Consider the following 8,776-nt stretch of genomic DNA (forward strand, 5'->3'; position numbering starts at 1 on the left):
TTGTTCTTTAATTTCTTCACCGCAAGTCGGGTGCCATTACAAAGACGTGGCTGGTTTACCTTTCGCAACGTAATGATTGCCGATACAACTTAATTGCAGATTGGGAGGCGGTAATCCGGGCAAATCTAGCGAATTTAAAAATTCCGTAGGATAGTTGACTACATCCTCTTGGTTAGTAACGGAATAAACCGACTTGTATGTCATCAATTTGCCAAGTATCATATTTTGAATCCGAAAATTCATTTCGTTAACATCAAGGTTTTTTGCAGCCAATATAACACATTCGCTCAACCAAAACTGGTTTGCAACTGTTAAGCGACATTTGCTGTGCGCGAATTGTCAAACACGATGACAGTGAATGTGTCAGAAATCTCTCAAATTTCAAAAAGATCCTAGACATTTCGTTTCAAATATGTATGTATACATACATATATACACACACGCACACACACACACACACACACACACACACACACACACATATATATATATATATATATATATATATATATATATATATATATATATATACGTACATATACACATACATATATATACATACACACACACACGCACACACACACACACATATATATATATATATATATATATATATATATATAAAGATGCACATGGAAATATTCAAAAACAGTCTCCATGGAAACATGGAGCCAACTTTCATGGTAACCCGCAAACGATGTCGAAATCTTTTGTAAGGTACTCTATTCCATGCACTGTCCGAAATACTACGGAGACAGTCATGTTCCTCTTGATGGTCAAGTGTGCAAAGTTTCTTCAAGATCAGACTAAAACTGTAGGTTGCTGTAGAAGTGTGTAAGTAAAGTGTCCTCCGCCATGCACCATTGAAAATTTTAAGCAGACAGCGCCCTTCATCCTGCTTTGAATATCAAGTGTGCCAAATTTCATCAAGATCGGAATGGTTCAAATGGCTCTGAGCACTATGGGACTTAACTGCTATGGTCATCAGTCCCCTAGAACTTAGAACTACTTAAACCTAACTAACCTAAGGACAGCACACAGCACCCAGCCATCACGAGGCAGAGAAAATCCCTGACCCCGCCGGGAATCGAACCCGGGAACCCGGGCGTGGGAAGCGAGAACGCTACCGCACGACCACGAGATGCGGGCAAGATCGGAATAAAAACGTACAATTTGGCGAATTCCGTTAGGTAAAGTAACCTCTGCAATGCACCCTACGAAATTTTATGTAGACTGTGACCTTCCTCTTGGTTTCAAGGTATAGTGTGCAAAATTTTTATCAAGATTGTATGCAATACAAACACACGGACACAATGAAAATGCACTTTCAGTTTTTCTCAATTTTCAAATTTTTCGGTCGATTTTCCAAAAATTGTCCTGAGAATTACGAATGCAACAAAAAAAATAAATTGCCGAATTGGTCCAGCCGTTCTCGAGTTTTATGCTTATCAACATATTTCGCAAATCATTTTTATTAATATAGATAATAAGCCCGAAATGTACGCGTAAAGGAAGAAAGTACAAATAAAATGCAATATTTTTTGACCTGAAATTAATATATATATATAATGTTGGGGTTTGTCTTTTGGTGCTCAGGTAAAATAAAAACTTTTAATTAACGTTCATAATACGACAATGACTCGCGCAGACTAAACGGCTGCGTAGCGGAGCTCAGCAGTAATATGGGCAGGCAAGCAAGTTTCCCGCAGCCTGCCCGGGTTGGGTTGTGCTTGGCTTGGCTGGGAGCGAAGCAGCCTGCCCGTTCTGTTGACAACGCGCGGCGGCCTGCCCGCCTGGCCACCGGGCAAGCATGGGCGGGTTAAAAGCGGAACGTGTACACCACTAGTGACTAGGGCCTCCCGTCGGATAGGCAGTTCGCCAGGTGCAAATCTTTCTATTTGACGCTACCTCAGCGACTTGCGCGTCGATGGGGATGAAATAATGATGATTACGACAAGACAACACCCAGTCCCTGAGTGGAGAAAATGTCCGACCCAGCAGGGAATCGAACCCGAGCCCTGAGGATTGATATCCTGTCGCGCTGACCACTTTTTTAATTTTTTAATTTTTTTATTTTGGCGTTTTGTTCGCTATTGTTCGTTATATTTGGTGGCAGCGGACATCACGTGACATCCGATGACGTTCGTTGTTGTTCTCTGCCTCGTGATGACTGGGTGTTGTGTGATGTCCTTAGGTTAGTTAGGTATGAATAGTTCTAAGTTGTAGGGGACTTATGACCATAGATGTTAAGTCCCATAGTGCTCAGAGCCATTTGAAGTTCGTTGTTGATCCTTTCACTCAGTTTTATAAATTTTTTTTATTACAGAGGACAGCCAGCTCTATTACCAAACACAGTGAGGTACCGTGCCGGCGCTACTCAGCTACCGGGAGCGGACAACTGGACAGTGATTACCAGTAATTATCATTCGCATAAATTATCAGTGACAGAAAGAGAAATGCTACTTGACTCCTGCTAATAATAATCATCATCTCGACCATTAACCAATTCAGCACCAAAACGTTATCAAACACATCACGAGAGTAAGTGAAGTATGACAAGAGTCCTGGTTTAACTAACACGCAAACATCACAAATACTATGAAATAACACTGTACAAACACTGTTTTATACTCTCTCTTTTATGGAAATACTTCAGATTCCTTTAGGAAAGCAATGTTTAGTTTAACTTTCTCATTATAGAGAAGACTATAGTGGTGCCCATAAATTGTCATTTACTCTACAGGCAAATTCTGTAACTATTTCAGAGACAAACTGCATTACACTAATGTGGATTTCTAACCCCACTTGAATTTTTTTATATTTCAGCACTATATAGCAATTTACTCAAATAATATTTTCAAATAAAGCTTGAGAAATTAGTTCCTACTACTAGTCACAACAAAGTTAAGTTTCATGAAAGTTCAAATTATATGCCTCTTTCATTACCTGTGAAGCAGATGGTTTAAGTAGCATCGTTTATAGACTGTAGCACTGAAACTTTGGCACATTCAAAGTAGAAACAAATCACTGATTATTTAGAAACAGGATACTCGGTCGTTAGCCGCCGGGGTGGCCGAGCGGTTCTAGGCGCTACAATCTGGAACCGTGCTACCGCTACGGTCTCAGGTTCGAATCCTGCCGCGGGCATGGATGTGTGTGATGTCCTTGGGTTAGTTAGGTTTAAGTAGTTCTAAGTTATAGGGGACTGATGACCTCAGAAGTCAAGTCCCATAGTGCTCAGAGCCATTTGAACCATTTTTGAACTTGGTCGTTAGCGCGTTTACGATGGGACCCTAAAACGGTTTTGTGATCAGGACAATTTCAAAGTTCACACACATGTTTTTTATCGCTTGAATTATTATTGAGAAAAAGCACATACAAACGTACTGGTCCATACTAAGACACATATTTGATTTCCTGAAGTTGACGGAGCAGTGGCGCAATAGTGGTGGAAAGCACGTGGCGGCTATCTGGTCTCACTTCTTGCAGTTCAAGGCTGTTTTCAGATTTCTTCTTGGCGGCGTATTAATCATTTCAGAGCCATTCCATAATACAAGAGCACCATATTACAGCCGAAACCACATCCGAGGCAATTTCAACATAAATCGGCTTCCGAATGTCTCAATTGGCACCTACGGTGTTGACTGTACAACTGCTGGCCACTGACTGCGTAATGTGCTCTCTCTCTTGCCGCCCAGATTAACCGCCATATCCACCTTTCCCCGCATGCCAAGCCCTTTCCGCAGGGGAGGGTGTTCCCTACACCTTTTCCTTTATATATAATACAACTTCCCTAAGTATGATCCAGTATTCAAAGTACAATTACTCTTTTACGAGCATACAAATTTTCTGAAGTTTCATTTTTTAAACATTATTAAATCTTTACAATATACACATCATAAACTTCAACTTTCCCTCTGACAATTCAAAGATCTTAACTAGTACAGATCAATCACTCCGTAGTTACGCACACATAATAACACTGTATAAACTACTTACAATCGATAATGGTGTGGCCGGCCGCGGTGGTCTTGCAGTTCTAGCCGCTGCAGTCCGGAACCTTGGGACTGCTACGGTCGCAGGTTCGAATCCTGCCTCGGGCATGGATGTGTGTGATGTCCTTAGGTTAGTTAGGTTTAAGTAGTTCTAAGTTCTAGGGGACTAATGACCTAAGATGTTAAGTCCCATAGTGCTCAGAGCCATTTGAACCATTTTGATAATGGTGTTCCACAGTCAGCTTCAAATGCGGGTTCTCTAAATTTTGTCATTAGTATTCCACAGAAAGAACGTCGCCTTCCATCCAAGGATTCCCGTTTCAGTCACCAAAGCATCTCTGTAACACCTGCGCGTATCTCAACCCTCCGGCAGCAACTCTACCAGCCCGCCTTTCAACTGCTTCGATGTCTTCCCTTACTCTGACCGACTTGGTGCGGATTCAGTTGCTCTAGCGTCCTGAATGCGGTCTCTCTTACAGTTAAACCACTCTTTGTCGCAGTTCTCCCCATAAACCGAAGTCAACCATCCGCCCATCCTCGCTACTACAATGTTAACATGCTCGTTCCATTTCATATCGCTCTACAACGTTGTTGTTGTTGTGGTCTTCAGTCCTGAGACTGGTTTTATTCAGCTCTCCATGCTACTCTATCCTGTGCTAACTTCTTCATCTCCCAGTACCTACTGCATCCTACATCCTTCTGAATCTGCTTAGTGTATTCATCTCTTGGTCTCCCCCTACGATTTTTACCCTCCACGCTGCCCTCCAATACTAAATTGGTGATTCCTTGATGCCTCAGAACATGTCCTACCAACCGATCCTTCTTCTGGTCAAGTTGTGCCACAAACTTCTCTTCTCCCCAATCCTATTCAATACTTCCTCATTAGTTACGTGATCTACCCGTCTAATCTTCAGCATTCTTCTGTAGCACCACATTTCGAAAGCTTCTATTCTCTTCTTGTCCAAACTATTTATCGTCCATGTTTCGCTTCCATACATGGCTACACTCCATACAAATACTTTCAGAAATGACTTCCTGACACTTAAATCTATACTCGATGTTAACAAATTTCTCTTCTTCAGAAACGCTTTCCTTGCCATTGCCAGTCTACATTTTATATCCTCTCTACTTCGACCATCATCAGTTATTTTGCTCCCCAAATAGCAAAACTCCTTTACTACTTTAAGTGTCTCATTTCCTAATCTAATACCCTCAACATCACCCGACTTAATTCGACTACATTCCATTATCCTCGTTTTGCTTTTGTTGATGTTCATCTTATATCCTCCTTTCAAGACACTGTCCATTCCGTTCAACTGCTCTTCCAAGTCCTTTGCTGTCTCTGACAGAAATACAATGTCATCGGCGAACCTCAAAGTTTTTATTTCTTCTCCATGGATTTTAATACCTACTCCGAATTTTTCTTTTGTTTCCTTTACTGCTTGCTCAATATACAGATTGAATAACATCGGGGAGAGACTACAACCCTGTCTTATGCCCTTCCCAACCACTGCTTCCGTTTCATGTCCCTCGACTCTTATAACTGCCATCTGGTTTCTGTACAAATTGTAAATAGCCTTTCGCTCCCTGTATTTTACCCCTGCCACCTTTAGAATTTGAAAGAGAGTATTCCAGTCAACATTGTCAAAAGCTTTCTCTAAGTCTACAAATGCTAGAAACGTAGGTTTGCCTTTCCTTAATCTTTCTTCTAAGATAAATCGTAAGGTCAGTATTGCCTCACGTGTTCCAGTATTTCTACGGAATCCAAACTGATCTTCCCCGATGTCGGCTTCTACTATTTTGGCCATTCGCCTGTAAAGACGTTACGCTCAGATATTTCAACGGTTTATCTGTGTCAGGCAGACACTGCTAATGCTGCATTCCAACATTACGGGTTTTGTTTCTCCACTCATCTGCATTATCTCAGTTTTTCATACGTCGTCACACCAACTACAAATTTTGTCTAACTCATCTTGTATCCTCCTTGAGTCACTCAACGACTCCCGTACACCACAGCACCATCTGGAGACAACCGTAGATTTCTGCCCACCCTGTCCGCCAGATCATCTACGTATAAAGAAAATAATATCGGTCCTTTCATATTCCCTGCAGGCACTCCTGACGAGTCTTTCACACCATGTCCTACAATTTTTCGAGACTAAATTCCTCCTACATGACCTGTCAGGACAGATCATTTGTCTTTCCCAATAGTTGGCGACGAAGCTTCCCATTGATTTCAATAGATTTTTGTTTTGTGAATAATACTAGCCAATAATTCTCCGAGCAAGTGCATCATTTTTGCTCCGCTGTCATTATAGCCCGCGCTTGACTAAAATAATCTCAATTCCATAAAATATTATACAAATAGAAACAAAACGACTGAGTTATCGGAAAAGACGTAATTAGAACTATGATGTAATACTGCATAAATTTGAAATATATGTGCTCGAGGAGTTATCCGTATTGTATTAATAAAAAAACATCGTCAGTGGCCAGCAGTTAAAGTGTTTACCAATTTGTTTCGTTTCTAAATCAAACAACAGTTGCTTTCGAAAGACGTAAAAGTGCTACTTTTACCCACTACACTCTCGTCTCATTTCCGCTTACATCTGGAACTGTCGTCTGCATACACATTTCACAGGTACTTCCGTCTTTAGTATTGTCGTTTTTGGTCTAATTTCCCTTTCCCCTGCACCACTACACAAGCCTTCGGTGTAAAAGCACTCAACTTTAGTAGTTACAAAGACGGATGTTAAGTACCTTACCTAAATAAACAGCAACTGCCGACACTATGGTGACAGCCGACCGGTGTGGCCGTGCGGTTAAAGGCGCTTCAGTCTGGAACCGCGTGACCGCTACTGTCGCAGGCTCGACTCCTGCTTCGGGCATGGATGTGTGTGATGTCCTTAGGTTAATTAGGTTTAAGTAGTTCTAAGTTCTAGGGGACTGATGACCACAGAAGTTAAGTCCCATAGTGCTCAGAGCCATTTGAACCATTTGACACTATGGTGACATAAATAAAGAATAAAATATATTTATATAAGAATATTATAATATACATGTTAAATATCTCGATACCAGGTGCCGAGAAATCATCATACTTACCATCAGCAGTAACATCGAGAGGTGACTGAGGCAGTACATAAAGGTAGAAGGATCTCTTATTACTTTCATTTTTCGTCTCAGAATAATCCTATTTTCCGGGCAGATACTCGAAACCGGATGGCTAATTACGCAGGTAGTACTCCCCGAGAGTACAACACCAAACAGTGTATGGTTAAGTGTCAACGGGGTATTATCGTTGTAGTACTGTTAATTTGTGCTGACTTGACTTGGCAATGTTAAACACGACTTGGTAGTGGAGACCGCCACCTATGACTGCCCCAGTTTACAGTTTCAGCACAGTTCTGATTCAACGTTTTGATAGAGCGTTCCGTCTTTCTTCCGACTGGTCTGATCCGGCCCGCCGTGAATTCCTCTCCTGTGCCCACCTTCTAATCCCAGAGTAGCATTTGCTACCTACGTCGTCAATTATTTGTTGCATGAATACCAGTCGCTGTCTTAGTCTACAGTTATTACCTTCTGCAGCTCGCTCTAGTACCACGGACGTTATTTCCTGATGTCTTAACAGATGTCCTATCATCCTGTCTCTTCTTCTTGTCAATGCTTTCCGTATAATCCTGTCCTACACACCTTAAGTGCTACGATTCTTCTCTGTTCTGGTTTTCCCACAGTCCATGTTTCACTACCATACAATTCTGGTCCCGAACGTACATTCTCAGAACTTTCTACGTCATATTAAGGACTACTTTCGATACTAATAGACTGCTCTTGGTCAGGAATGCCGTTTTTGCCAGCGCTAGTCTGCTTTTTATGTCCTTCTTGCATCGCCCACCTTCGGTTATTTTGCTTCCTAGCTGGCACAATTTCTTAACTTCCTCTACTTCCTGAACCGCAATACTGATGTTAAGTTTCCTACTGTTCTCATTTCAGCTACTTCGTATTATTTTCATCTTTCTCCGATTCACTCTCAGTCCGTATTCTGTACTCATTAGACCAGGGGCGGGCAAACGTTGCACGCGGCTCGTGAGCGCACAGCGCTGCACGTGTGCTGCTCGCGTGCAATCGTCGAATGGGGCAGTGGCGACAGCCGGCAGGTTGCGGCAGTGTAGTACAGGGCTAAGCCGCGACGTTGATGCGAAGCGACCACTACGTAGTGAACGTTGTATTTCAAGAACCGGAAAATGCAGAGTGAATCAAGGAAACGGAGACGTGGAGATTTGCTATCTTTTAAAAAGTAATGGGAGAATCATTTTTTCTTTGTGCAAAAACGTGAAAATTCGAAATGTTTAATATGTGGCAGTATTCTCGCTGGTCAGCGGAAGTTTAGTATTGAAGGCCAATATAATAAATTTCACAAGGACGAGTACAATTTATAGTCGGATTCTGAGCGGATGGGGAAATTGACTGAGCTTAAGAAGAGCGACCTGACGATATTAGACGCATCTGTCCTAGTTGCCGTTGTCACGAGAGATCTGCGACTTTGTCTCGTCATGTCTCTCATCTAACTGATTTAACATTTTATGGAGCACTGTTTTCAATTTTTCACGACGATAACAATAATAGCCCAGCGGTACGTGCAAGCTATAAAATTGCGCTTAATATAGTGAGAGCTGGGAAAACCATTTGCTGAATTAATAAGCCTCGGTTAAGAGCAAACATAAGTGTTGAAAATTTACGTAACTGTTTGCGTTTGTCTGTATGCAGAAATTTTGTCCCAG

Source organism: Schistocerca cancellata, chromosome 5 (assembly GCF_023864275.1).
Source record: "Schistocerca cancellata isolate TAMUIC-IGC-003103 chromosome 5, iqSchCanc2.1, whole genome shotgun sequence".
Lineage (NCBI taxonomy): Eukaryota > Metazoa > Arthropoda > Insecta > Orthoptera > Acrididae > Schistocerca > Schistocerca cancellata.